This window comes from Nothobranchius furzeri, unplaced genomic scaffold (genome assembly GCF_043380555.1).
Source record: "Nothobranchius furzeri strain GRZ-AD unplaced genomic scaffold, NfurGRZ-RIMD1 Scf133, whole genome shotgun sequence".
NCBI classification, from domain to species: Eukaryota; Metazoa; Chordata; class Actinopteri; order Cyprinodontiformes; family Nothobranchiidae; genus Nothobranchius; species Nothobranchius furzeri.
Genome location: NW_027223149.1, coordinates 47,501 through 60,365, shown reverse-complemented (window position 1 = coordinate 60,365; position 12,865 = coordinate 47,501).

Genomic DNA, 12,865 nt, shown 5'->3' with positions numbered 1-12,865 from the left:
GTTCTCGCCCCGGGACTTGGGTCAGAGTATAGCCCAAGTGGAGCACTTGTGTCGGACTAGGGAGGCTGTGCCGTGCCCCCTGGAGGTCTAAAGGATGACCAGTAGGTGTGGTTCTCGCACCGGGACTTGGGTCAGAGTATAGCCCAAGTGGAGCACTTGTGTCGGCCTAGGGAGGCTCTGCCGTGCCCCATGGAGGTCTAAAGGATGACCATGAGGTCAAAAGGATGACCAGTAGTTGTGGTTCTCGCCCCGGGACTTGGGTCAGAGTATAGCCCAAGTGGAGCACTTGTGTCGGACTAGGGAGGCTGTGCCGGGCCCCCTGGAGGTCTAAAGGATGACCATGAGGTCAAAAGGATGACCAGTAGTTGTGGTTCTCGCCCCGGGACTTGGGTCAGAGTATAGCCCAAGTGGAGCACTTGTGTCGGCCTAGGGAGGCTGTGCCGGGCCCCCTGGAGGTCTAAAGGATGACCATGAGGTCAAAAGGATGACCAGTAGTTGTGGTTCTCGCCCCGGGACTTGGGTCAGAGTATAGCCCAAGTGGAGCACTTGTGTCGGACTAGGGAGGCTGTGCCGTGCCCCCTGGAGGTCTAAAGGATGACCAGTAGTTGTGGTTCTCGCCCCGGGACTTGGGTCAGAGTACAGCCCAAGTGGAGCACTTGCGTCGGACTAGGGAGGCTGTGCCGGGCCCCCTGGAGGTCTAAAGGATGACCAGTAGTTGTGGTTCTCGCCCCGGGCCGTGGGTCTGAGTATGGCCCAAGTGGGACACTTGTGTCGGACTAGGGAGGCTCTGCCGTGCCCCCTTGAGGTCTAAAGGATGACCATGAGGTCAAAAGGATGACCAGTAGTTGTGGTTCTCGCCCCGGGACTTGGGTCAGAGTATGGCCCAAGTGGTGCACTTGTGTCGGTCTAGGGAGGCTGTGCCGGTCCCCCTGGAGGTCTAAAGGATGACCAGTAGTTGTGGTTCTCGCCCCGGGACTTGGGTCAGAGTATAGCCCAAGTGGAGCACTTGTGTCGGACTAGGGAGGCTGTGCCGGGCCCCCTGGAGGTCTCAAGGATGACCAGTAGTTGTGGTTCTCACCCCGGGTCGTGGGTCCGAGTCTGGCCCGAGTAGAGCACTTTGGTCGGCTACCGGGGGGTGTGCCGTGCCCCCTGGAGGTCTAAAGGATGACCAGTAGTTGTGGTTCTCGCCCCGGGACTTGGGTCAGAGTATAGCCCAAGTTGAGCACTTGTGTCGGCCTAGGGAGGCTGTGCCGGGCCCCCTGGAGATCTAAAGGATGACCATGAGGTCAAAAGGATGACCAGTAGTTGTGGTTCTCGCCCCGGGACTTGGGTCAGAGTATAGCCCAAGTGGAGCACTTGTGTCGGCCTAGGGAGGCTGTGCCGGGCCCCCTGGAGGTCTAAAGGATGACCAGTAGTTGTGGTTCTCGCACCGGGACTTGGGTCAGAGTACAGCCCAAGTGGAGCACTTGTGTCGGTCTAGGGAGGCTGTGCCGGGCCCCCTGGAGGTCTAAAGGATGACCATGAGGTCAAAAGGATGACCAGTAGTTGTGGTTCTCGCCCCGGGACTTGGGTCAGAGTATAGCCCAAGTGGAGCACTTGTGTCGGACTAGGGAGGCTGTGCCGGGCCCCCTGGAGGTCTAAAGGATGACCATGAGGTCAAAAGGATGACCAGTAGTTGTGGTTCTCGCCCCGGGACTTGGGTCAGAGTATAGCCCAAGTGGAGCACTTGTGTCGGCCTAGGGAGGCTGTGCCGGGCCCCCTGGAGGTCTAAAGGATGACCATGAGGTCAAAAGGATGACCAGTAGTTGTGGTTCTCGCCCCGGGACTTGGGTCAGAGTATAGCCCAAGTGGAGCACTTGTGTCGGACTAGGGAGGCTGTGCCGTGCCCCCTGGAGGTCTAAAGGATGACCAGTAGGTGTGGTTCTCGCACCGGGACTTGGGTCAGAGTATAGCCCAAGTGGAGCACTTGTGTCGGCCTAGGGAGGCTCTGCCGTGCCCCATGGAGGTCTAAAGGATGACCATGAGGTCAAAAGGATGACCAGTAGTTGTGGTTCTCGCCCCGGGACTTGGGTCAGAGTATAGCCCAAGTGGAGCACTTGTGTCGGACTAGGGAGGCTGTGCCGGGCCCCCTGGAGGTCTAAAGGATGACCATGAGGTCAAAAGGATGACCAGTAGTTGTGGTTCTCGCCCCGGGACTTGGGTCAGAGTATAGCCCAAGTGGAGCACTTGTGTCGGCCTAGGGAGGCTGTGCCGGGCCCCCTGGAGGTCTAAAGGATGACCATGAGGTCAAAAGGATGACCAGTAGTTGTGGTTCTCGCCCCGGGACTTGGGTCAGAGTATAGCCCAAGTGGAGCACTTGTGTCGGACTAGGGAGGCTGTGCCGTGCCCCCTGGAGGTCTAAAGGATGACCAGTAGTTGTGGTTCTCGCCCCGGGACTTGGGTCAGAGTACAGCCCAAGTGGAGCACTTGCGTCGGACTAGGGAGGCTGTGCCGGGCCCCCTGGAGGTCTAAAGGATGACCAGTAGTTGTGGTTCTCGCCCCGGGCCGTGGGTCTGAGTATGGCCCAAGTGGGACACTTGTGTCGGACTAGGGAGGCTCTGCCGTGCCCCCTTGAGGTCTAAAGGATGACCATGAGGTCAAAAGGATGACCAGTAGTTGTGGTTCTCGCCCCGGGACTTGGGTCAGAGTATGGCCCAAGTGGTGCACTTGTGTCGGTCTAGGGAGGCTGTGCCGGTCCCCCTGGAGGTCTAAAGGATGACCAGTAGTTGTGGTTCTCGCCCCGGGACTTGGGTCAGAGTATAGCCCAAGTGGAGCACTTGTGTCGGACTAGGGAGGCTGTGCCGGGCCCCCTGGAGGTCTCAAGGATGACCAGTAGTTGTGGTTCTCACCCCGGGTCGTGGGTCCGAGTCTGGCCCGAGTAGAGCACTTTGGTCGGCTACCGGGGGGTGTGCCGTGCCCCCTGGAGGTCTAAAGGATGACCAGTAGTTGTGGTTCTCGCCCCGGGACTTGGGTCAGAGTATAGCCCAAGTTGAGCACTTGTGTCGGCCTAGGGAGGCTGTGCCGGGCCCCCTGGAGATCTAAAGGATGACCATGAGGTCAAAAGGATGACCAGTAGTTGTGGTTCTCGCCCCGGGACTTGGGTCAGAGTATAGCCCAAGTGGAGCACTTGTGTCGGCCTAGGGAGGCTGTGCCGGGCCCCCTGGAGGTCTAAAGGATGACCAGTAGTTGTGGTTCTCGCACCGGGACTTGGGTCAGAGTACAGCCCAAGTGGAGCACTTGTGTCGGTCTAGGGAGGCTGTGCCGGGCCCCCTGGAGGTCTAAAGGATGACCAGTAGTTGTGGTTCTCGCCCCGGGCCGTGGGTCTGAGTATGGCCCAAGTGGGGCACTTGCGTCGGACTGGGGAGGCTCTGCCGCGCCCCCTGGAGGTCAAAAGGATGACCAGTAGTTGTGGTTCTCACCCCGGGTCGTGGGTCCGAGTCTGGCCCGAGTAGAGCACTTTGGTCGGCTACCGGGGGGTGTGCCGTGCCCCCTGGAGCCATGGGAGTGAGCTCCAGCAGACTGGTATTTTTCGGAGAACCAGGCCCACACTCCTCAGACTTTGTGCCCAGGGACAGGCCACCAAAATCGGCCGCGGCTCGTGCACTTTGCCCCTGCGTTTCTCCCAGAACCAGAGCCGGAAAAATCCCAAAATTGATGCCCAGAGATAGTCGACTCTGCCTGGAATAGATTGCCACCCAAACCCGCCAACTCACGCTGGTTTTCCGATGGCCTCACCTACTAACCCGAGCATGGTCATCGCTCGCACCTTCCAAAACCTCCAGGGGCGCAGGCACTTTTCATTTACTGGCCATAAGGCCGACCGCCTTAAGCGTTAAGCGATAAGCGAAAGGCTTAGTTTGGACTTAGTTTTTGGAGCGACGAGGTCGCCGTTTTGTCAATTCTGAACCGATTTTCACGCGGTTTTCGACTGCCTGCGCCTGGGGAGCCGCCCAGAAGCCCCAGGCAGTGTTCTGGGTGGACTTCCGGACCGGTCCGGACCCGGTACCGGCCGGGGGAACCGCACCACGCCTCTCGGGCGTTTCTACACCGATTTTCGCGGGGTTTTCGACTGCATAGACGGGGCCACCTGCTGCAGGGCCCGAGGGAGGGCCTGCCTGAGCTGGGTCCGACGCAGGGCCCGGTTCCTGGAGCCCGCTGGGGGGGGGGGGGGGGGGGTTCTCTAAGGCTCACGGCGGGCTGCTGAGGGGCCGGATCGGATGCAGACAGGCGCTCCTCTGCCCAGGTCTTTGCTCCCCTGCCCCACTAGGAATGGAAGACACACTGCCAACAGCTTCTGGAGGGTGATGGGCCCTGCTGCAGACCAGGTCCGACCCAGGTTTCAGCTATCCCACCCCGCAGGGACTTAAAGACACACTGCCATCAGCTTCTGGAGGCTGCTGAGCTCTACTATAGAGCAGGTCCGACCCAGGTTTCAGCTCCTGCAGCCCACTAGGACTTAAACACACACTGCCATCAGCGTCTGGATGGTGATGGGCCCTGCTGCAGACCAGGTCCGACCCAGGTTTCAGCTATCCCACCCCGCAGGGACTTAAAGACACACTGCCATCAGCTTCTGGAGGCTGCTGAGCTCTACTATAGAGCAGGTCCGACCCAGGTTTCAGCTCCTGCAGCCCACTAGGACTTAAACACACACTGCCATCAGCGTCTGGATGGTGATGGGCCCTGCTGCAGACCAGGTCCGACCCAGGTATCAGCTCCTGCACCCCGCAGGGAATTGAAGACACACTGCCATCAGCTTCTGGAGGCTGCTGAGCTCTGCTATAGACCAGGTCCGACCCAGGTTTCAGCTCCTGCACCCCGCAGGGAACTAAACACACACTGCCATCTGCAACTGGAGGCTGCTGAGCCCTGCTGCAGACCAGGTCCGACCCAGGTTATGGCTCTCCCACCCCCCTGGGACTTAAACACACACAGCCATCAGCTTCTGGATGGTGATGGGCCCTGCTGCAGACCAGGTCCGACCCAGGTTTCTGCTCCTCAACCCCGCAGGGAATTAAAGACACACTGCCATCAGCTTCTGGAGGCTGCTGAGCTCCGCTGCAGGCCAGGTCCGACCCAGGTTACAGCTCTCCCACCCCGCAGGGAATTAAAGACACACTGCCATCAGCTTCTGGATGCTGCTGAGGCCTGCTATAGACCAGGTCCGACCCAGGTTTCTGCTCCTGCACCCCGCATGGACTTAAACCCACACTGCCATCGGATTCTGGAGGCTGCTGAGCCCTGATGCAGACCAGGTCCGACCCAAGTTTCAGCTCTCCCACCCCGCAGGGAACTAAACACACACTGCCATCTGCAACTGGAGGGTGATGGGCCCTGCTATAGACCAGGTCCGACCGAGGTTTCAGCTCTCCCACCCCGCAGGGACTTAAACACACACTGCCATCAGCTGCTGGAGGCTGCTGAGCCCTGCTACAGACCAGGTCCGACCCAGCTTTCAGCTCCTCCACCCCGCAGGGACCTAAAGACACACTGCCATCAGCTTCTGAGTGGTAATGGTCCCTGCTGCAGACCAGGTCCGACCCAGGTTTCAGCTCTCCCACCCCGCAGGGGATCAAACACACACTGCCATCAGCTTCTGGAGGCTGCTGAGCTCTGCTATACACCAGGTCCGACCCAGGTTTCAGCTCCTGCACCCCACTAGGAATTAAACACACACTGCCATCAGCTTCTGGAGGCTGCTGAGCTCTGCTATACACCAGGTCCGACCCAGGTTTCTGCTCCTCCACCCCGCAGGGGATTACAGACACACTGCCATCAGCTTCTGCTGGCTGCTGAGCTCTGCTGTGGACAAGGTCCGACCCGCGTTATGGCTCTCCCACCCCCCTGGGACTTAAACACACACTGCCATCAGCTTCTGCAGACTGCTGAGCGGTGCTGCAGAACAGGTCCGACCCAGGTTTCTGCTCCTCCACCCCGCAGGGAAGTAAAGACACACTGCCATCATCTTCTGGATGGTGATGGGCCCTGCTGCAGACCTGGTCCGACCCAGGTTTCAGCTCCTGCAGCCCACTAGGACTTAAACACACACTGCCATCAGCTTCTGGAAGCTAATGGGCCCTGCTGCGGGCCAGGTCCGACCCAGGTTTCTGCTCCTCCACCCCGCAGGGAACTAAACACACACTGCCGTCAGCTTCTGGAGGCTGCTGAGCCCTGCTGCAGACCAGGTCCGACCCAGGTCTCAGCTCTCCCACCCCGCAGGGACTTAAACACACACTGATATCAGCTTCTGGAGGCTGCTGAGCTCTTCTATAGACCAGGTCCGACCCAGGTTTCAGCTCTCCCACCAGGCAGGGACTTAAACACACACTGCCATCAGCTGCTGGAGGCTGCTGAGCTCTGCTGCAGACCAGGTCCGACCCAGGTGTCTGCTCCTGCACCCCGCAGGGAATTAAAAACACACCGCCGTCAGCTTCTGGAGGCTGCTGATCTCTGCTGCAGGCCTGGTCCGACCCAGGTTTCTGCTCCTGCACCCCGCAGGGAATTAAAAACACACCGCCGTCAGCTTCTGCAGGCTGCTGAGCGGTGCTGCAGAACAGGCCCGACCCAGGTTTCAGCTCTCCCACCCCGCAGGGAACTAAACACACACAGCCATCAGCTTCTGGAGGCTGCTGAGCTCGGCTACAGACCCGGTCCGACCCAGGTTTCTGCTCCTCCACCCCGCAGGGAACTAAACACACACTGCCATCAGCTTCTGGAGGGTGATGGGCCGTGCTGCGGACCAGGTCCGACCCAGGTTTCAGCTCCTGCACCCCGCAGGGAATTGAAGACACACTGCCATCAGCTTCTGGAGGCTGCTGAGCTCTTCTATAGACCAGGTCCGACCCAGGTTTCAGCTCTCCCACCAGGCAGGGACTTAAACACACACTGCCATCAGCTGCTGGAGGCTGCTGAGCTCTGCTGCAGACCAGGTCCGACCCAGGTTTCTGCTCCTGCACCCCGCAGGGAATTAAAGACACACTGCCATCAGCTTCTGCAGGCTGCTGAGCGGTGCTGCAGAACAGGCCCGACCCAGGTTTCAGCTCTCCCACCCCGCAGGGAACTAAACACACACAGCCATCAGCTTCTGGAGGCTGCTGAGCTCGGCTACAGACCCGGTCCGACCCAGGTTTCTGCTCTCCCACCAGGCAGGGACTTAAACACACACTGCCATCAGCTTCTGGAGGGTGATGGGCCGTGCTGCGGACCAGGTCCGACCCAGGTTTCAGCTCCTGCACCCCGCAGGGAATTGAAGACACACTGCCATCAGCTTCTGGGGGCTGCTGAGCTCTTCTATAGACCAGGTCCGACCCAGGTTTCAGCTCTCCCACCAGGCAGTGACTTAAAGACACACTGCCATCAGCTGCTGGAGGCTGCTGAGCTCTGCTGCAGACCAGGTCCGACCCAGGTTTCTGCTCCTGCACCCCGCAGGGAATTAAACACACGCAGCCATCAGCTGCTGGAGGCTGCTGAGCTCTTCTATAGACCAGGTCCGACCCAGGTTTCAGCTCTCCCACCAGGCAGTGACTTAAAGACACACTGCCATCAGCTGCTGGAGGCTGCTGAGCTCTTCTATAGACCAGGTCCGACCCAGGTTTCAGCTCTCCCACCAGGCAGGGACTTAAACACACACTGCCATCAGCTGCTGGAGGCTGCTGAGCTCTGCTGCAGACCAGGTCCGACCCAGGTTTCAGCTCCTGCACCCCGCAGGGAATTAAAGACACACTGCCATCAGCTGCTGGAGGCTGCTGAGCTCTGCTATAGACCAGGTCCGACCCAGGTTTCAGCTCTCCCACCAGGCAGGGACTTAAACACACACTGCCATCAGCTGCTGGAGGCTGCTGAGCTCTGCTGCAGACCAGGTCCGACCCAGGTTTCAGCTCCTGCACCCCGCAGGGAATTAAAGACACACTGCCATCAGCTGCTGGAGGCTGCTGAGCTCTTCTATAGACCAGGTCCGACCCAGGTTTCAGCTCTCCCACCAGGCAGTGACTTAAAGACACACTGCCATCAGCTTCTGGAGGCTGCTGAGCTCTGCTGCAGACCAGGTCCGACCCAGGTTTCTGCTCCTGCACCCCGCAGGGAATTAAACACACGCAGCCATCAGCTGCTGGAGGCTGCTGAGCTCTTCTATAGACCAGGTCCGACCCAGGTTTCAGCTCTCCCACCAGGCAGTGACTTAAAGACACACTGCCATCAGCTTCTGGAGGCTGCTGAGCTCTGCTATAGACCAGGTCCGACCCAGGTTTCAGCTCTCCCACCAGGCAGGGACTTAAAGACACACTGCCATCAGCTGCTGGAGGCTGCTGAGCTCTTCTATAGACCAGGTCCGACCCAGGTTTCAGCTCTCCCACCAGGCAGTGACTTAAAGACACACTGCCATCAGCTTCTGGAGGCTGCTGAGCTCTGCTGCAGACCAGGTCCGACCCAGGTTTCTGCTCCTGCACCCCGCAGGGAATTAAACACACGCAGCCATCAGCTGCTGGAGGCTGCTGAGCTCTTCTATAGACCAGGTCCGACCCAGGTTTCAGCTCTCCCACCAGGCAGTGACTTAAAGACACACTGCCATCAGCTTCTGGAGGCTGCTGAGCTCTGCTATAGACCAGGTCCGACCCAGGTTTCAGCTCTCCCACCAGGCAGGGACTTAAAGACACACTGCCATCAGCTGCTGGAGGCTGCCGAGCCCTGCTGCAGACCATGTCCGACCCAGGTTTCAGCTCTCCCACCAGGCAGGGACTTAGAGGCACGCTGCCATCAGCTTCTGGAGGCTGCTGAGCTCTGCCATAGACCAGGTCCGACCCAGGTTTCAGCTCCTGCACCCCGCAGGGACTTAAACACACGCAGCCATCAGCTGCTGGAGGCTGCTGAGCTCTGCTATAGACCAGGTCCGACCCAGGTTTCAGCTCTCCCACCAGGCAGGGACTTAAACACACGCAGCCATCAGCTGCTGGAGGCTGCCGAGCCCTGCTGCAGACCATGTCCGACCCAGGTTTCAGCTCTCCCACCAGGCAGGGACTTAGAGGCACGCTGCCATCAGCTTCTGGAGGCTGCTGAGCTCTGCCATAGACCAGGTCCGACCCAGGTTTCAGCTCCTGCACCCCGCAGGGACTTAAACACACGCAGCCATCAGCTGCTGGAGGCTGCTGAGCTCTGCTATAGACCAGGTCCGACCCAGGTTTCAGCTCTCCCACCAGGCAGTGACTTAAAGACACACTGCCATCAGCTTCTGGAGGCTGCTGAGCTCTGCTGCAGACCAGGTCCGACCCAGGTTTCTGCTCCTGCACCCCGCAGGGAATTAAACACACGCAGCCATCAGCTGCTGGAGGCTGCTGAGCTCTTCTATAGACCAGGTCCGACCCAGGTTTCAGCTCTCCCACCAGGCAGTGACTTAAAGACACACTGCCATCAGCTGCTGGAGGCTGCTGAGCTCTTCTATAGACCAGGTCCGACCCAGGTTTCAGCTCTCCCACCAGGCAGGGACTTAAACACACACTGCCATCAGCTGCTGGAGGCTGCTGAGCTCTGCTGCAGACCAGGTCCGACCCAGGTTTCAGCTCCTGCACCCCGCAGGGAATTAAAGACACACTGCCATCAGCTGCTGGAGGCTGCTGAGCTCTGCTATAGACCAGGTCCGACCCAGGTTTCAGCTCTCCCACCAGGCAGTGACTTAAAGACACACTGCCATCAGCTTCTGGAGGCTGCTGAGCTCTGCTGCAGACCAGGTCCGACCCAGGTTTCTGCTCCTGCACCCCGCAGGGAATTAAACACACGCAGCCATCAGCTGCTGGAGGCTGCTGAGCTCTTCTATAGACCAGGTCCGACCCAGGTTTCAGCTCTCCCACCAGGCAGTGACTTAAAGACACACTGCCATCAGCTTCTGGAGGCTGCTGAGCTCTGCTATAGACCAGGTCCGACCCAGGTTTCAGCTCTCCCACCAGGCAGGGACTTAAAGACACACTGCCATCAGCTGCTGGAGGCTGCCGAGCCCTGCTGCAGACCATGTCCGACCCAGGTTTCAGCTCTCCCACCAGGCAAGGACTTAGAGGCACGCTGCCATCAGCTTCTGGAGGCTGCTGAGCTCTGCCATAGACCAGGTCCGACCCAGGTTTCAGCTCCTGCACCCCGCAGGGACTTAAACACACGCAGCCATCAGCTGCTGGAGGCTGCTGAGCTCTGCTATAGACCAGGTCCGACCCAGGTTTCAGCTCTCCCACCAGGCAGGGACTTAAACACACGCAGCCATCAGCTGCTGGAGGCTGCCGAGCCCTGCTGCAGACCATGTCCGACCCAGGTTTCAGCTCTCCCACCAGGCAGGGACTTAGAGGCACGCTGCCATCAGCTTCTGGAGGCTGCTGAGCTCTGCCATAGACCAGGTCCGACCCAGGTTTCAGCTCCTGCACCCCGCAGGGACTTAAACACACGCAGCCATCAGCTGCTGGAGGCTGCTGAGCTCTGCTATAGACCAGGTCCGACCCAGGTTTCAGCTCTCCCACCAGGCAGGGACTTAAACACACACTGCCATCAGCTGCTGGAGGCTGCTGAGCTCTGCCATAGACCAGGTCCGACCCAGGTTTCAGCTCCTGCACCCCGCAGGGACTTAAACACACGCAGCCATCAGCTGCTGGAGGCTGCTGAGCTCTGCTATAGACCAGGTCCGACCCGGGATATAGCTCTCCCACCCCGTAGGGACTTAAACACACACTGCCATCAGCTGCTGGAGGCTGGCTGCTGCTCCTCCACCCAACCATCAGCTGCTGGACGCTGGCTGCTGCTCCTGCACCCCGCCATCAGCTGCTGGAGGCTGGCTGCTGCTCCTCCACCACCCAACCATCAGCTGCTGGACGCTGGCTGCAGCTCCTCCACCCCGCCATCAGCTGCTGGTGGCTGGCTGCAGCTCCTTCACCCCGCCATCAGCTGCTGGTGGCTGGCTGCAGCTCCTTCACCCCGCCATCAGCTGCTGGTGGCTGGCTGCAGCTCCTTCACCCCGCCATCACCAGCTGGAGGCTGGCTGCTGCTCCTGCACCCCGCCATCAGCTGCTGGAGGCTGCCTGCAGCTCCTGCGCCCCGCCATCAGCTGCTGGCGGCTGGCTGCTGCTCCTGCACCCTGCCATCAGCTGTTCGAGGCTGGCTGCAGCTCCTCCACCCCACCATCACCAGCTGGAGGCTGGTTGCAGCTCCTGCACCCCGTCATCAGCTGCTGGAGGCTGCCTGCAGCTCCTGCACCCCGCCATCAGCTGCTGGAGGCTGGCTGCAGCTCCTGCAACCCGCCATCAGCTGCTGGAGGCTGGCTGCTGCTCCTCCACCCCACCATGACCTGCTGGAGGCTGGCTGCAGCTCCTTCACACCGCCATCAGCTGATGGATGCTGGCTGGCCGCTGGAGGCTGGCTGCTGCTCCCACACACCGCCATCAGCTCCTGGAGGCTGGCTGGCTGCTGGAGGCTGTCTGCTGCTGCTCCTCCACCCCGCCATCACCAGCTGGAGGCTGGCTGCTGGAGGCTGGCTGCAGCTCCTGCACCCCACCATCAGCTGCTGGAGGCTGGCTTCTGCTCCTCCACCCCGCCATCAGCTGCTGGGGGCTGGCTGCTGGAGGCTGGCTGCAGCTCCTCCACCCCGCCATCACCAGCTGGAGGCTGGTTGCAGCTCCTGCACCCCGCCATCAGCTGCTGGAGGCTGCCTGCTGCTCCTGCACCCCGCCATCAGCTGCTGGAGGCTGGCTGCTGCTCCTGCACCCCGCCATCAGCTGCTGGAGGCTGGCTGCTGGAGGCTGGCTGCAGCTCCTCCACCCCACCATCAGCTGCTGGACGCTGGCTGCAGCTCCTCCACCCCACCATCAGCTGCTGGACGCTGGCTGCAGCTCCTGCACCCCGCCATCAGCTGCTGGAGGCTGGCTGCTGCTCCTGCACCCCGCCATCAGCTGCTGGAGGCTGGCTGCTGGAGGCTGGCTGCAGCTCCTCCACCCCACCATCAGCTGCTGGACGCTGGCTGCAGCTCCTCCACCCCACCATCAGCTGCTGGACGCTGGCTGCAGCTCCTGCACCCCGCCATCAGCTGCTGGAGGCTGGCTTCTGCTCCTCCACCCCGCCATCAGCTGATGGAGGCTGCCTGCTTCTCCACCCCGCCATCACTAGCTGGAGGCTGGCTGCTGGAGGCTGGCTGCAGCTCCTCCACCCCGCCATCAGCTGCTGGAGGCTGGCTGCTGCTCCTGCACCCCGCCATCAGCTGCTGGAGGCTGGCTGCTGCTCCTCCACCCAACCATCAGCTGCTGGACGCTGGCTGCAGCTCCTCCACCCCACCATCAGCTGCTGGACGCTGGCTGCAGCTCCTCCACCCCGCCATCACTAGCTGGAGGCTGGCTGCTGGAGGCTGGCTGCAGCTCCTACACCCCGCCATCAGCTGCTGGAGGCTGGCTGCTGCTCCTGCACCCCGCCATCAGCTGCTGGAGGCTGGCTGCTGCTCCTCCACCCCGCCACCAGCTGCTGGAGGCTGGCTGCTGCTCCTGCACCCCGCCATCAGCTGCTGGAGGCTTCTGTTCCTCCACCCCGCCATCAGCAGCTGGAGGCTGGCTGCTGGAGGCTGGCTGCTGCTCCTCCACCCCGCCATCAGCTGATGGACGCTGGCTGCAGCTCCTCCACCCCGCCATCACCAGCTGGAGGCTGCCTGCTGCTCCTCCCCCCGCCATCAGCTGCTGGAGGCTGGCTGCTGGAGGCTGGCTGCAGCTCCTTCACCCCGCCATCACCAGCTGGAGGCTGGCTTCTGCTCCTGCACCCCGCCATCAGCTGCTGGAGGCTGGCTTCTGCTCCTCCACCCCGCCACCAGCTGCTGGAGGCT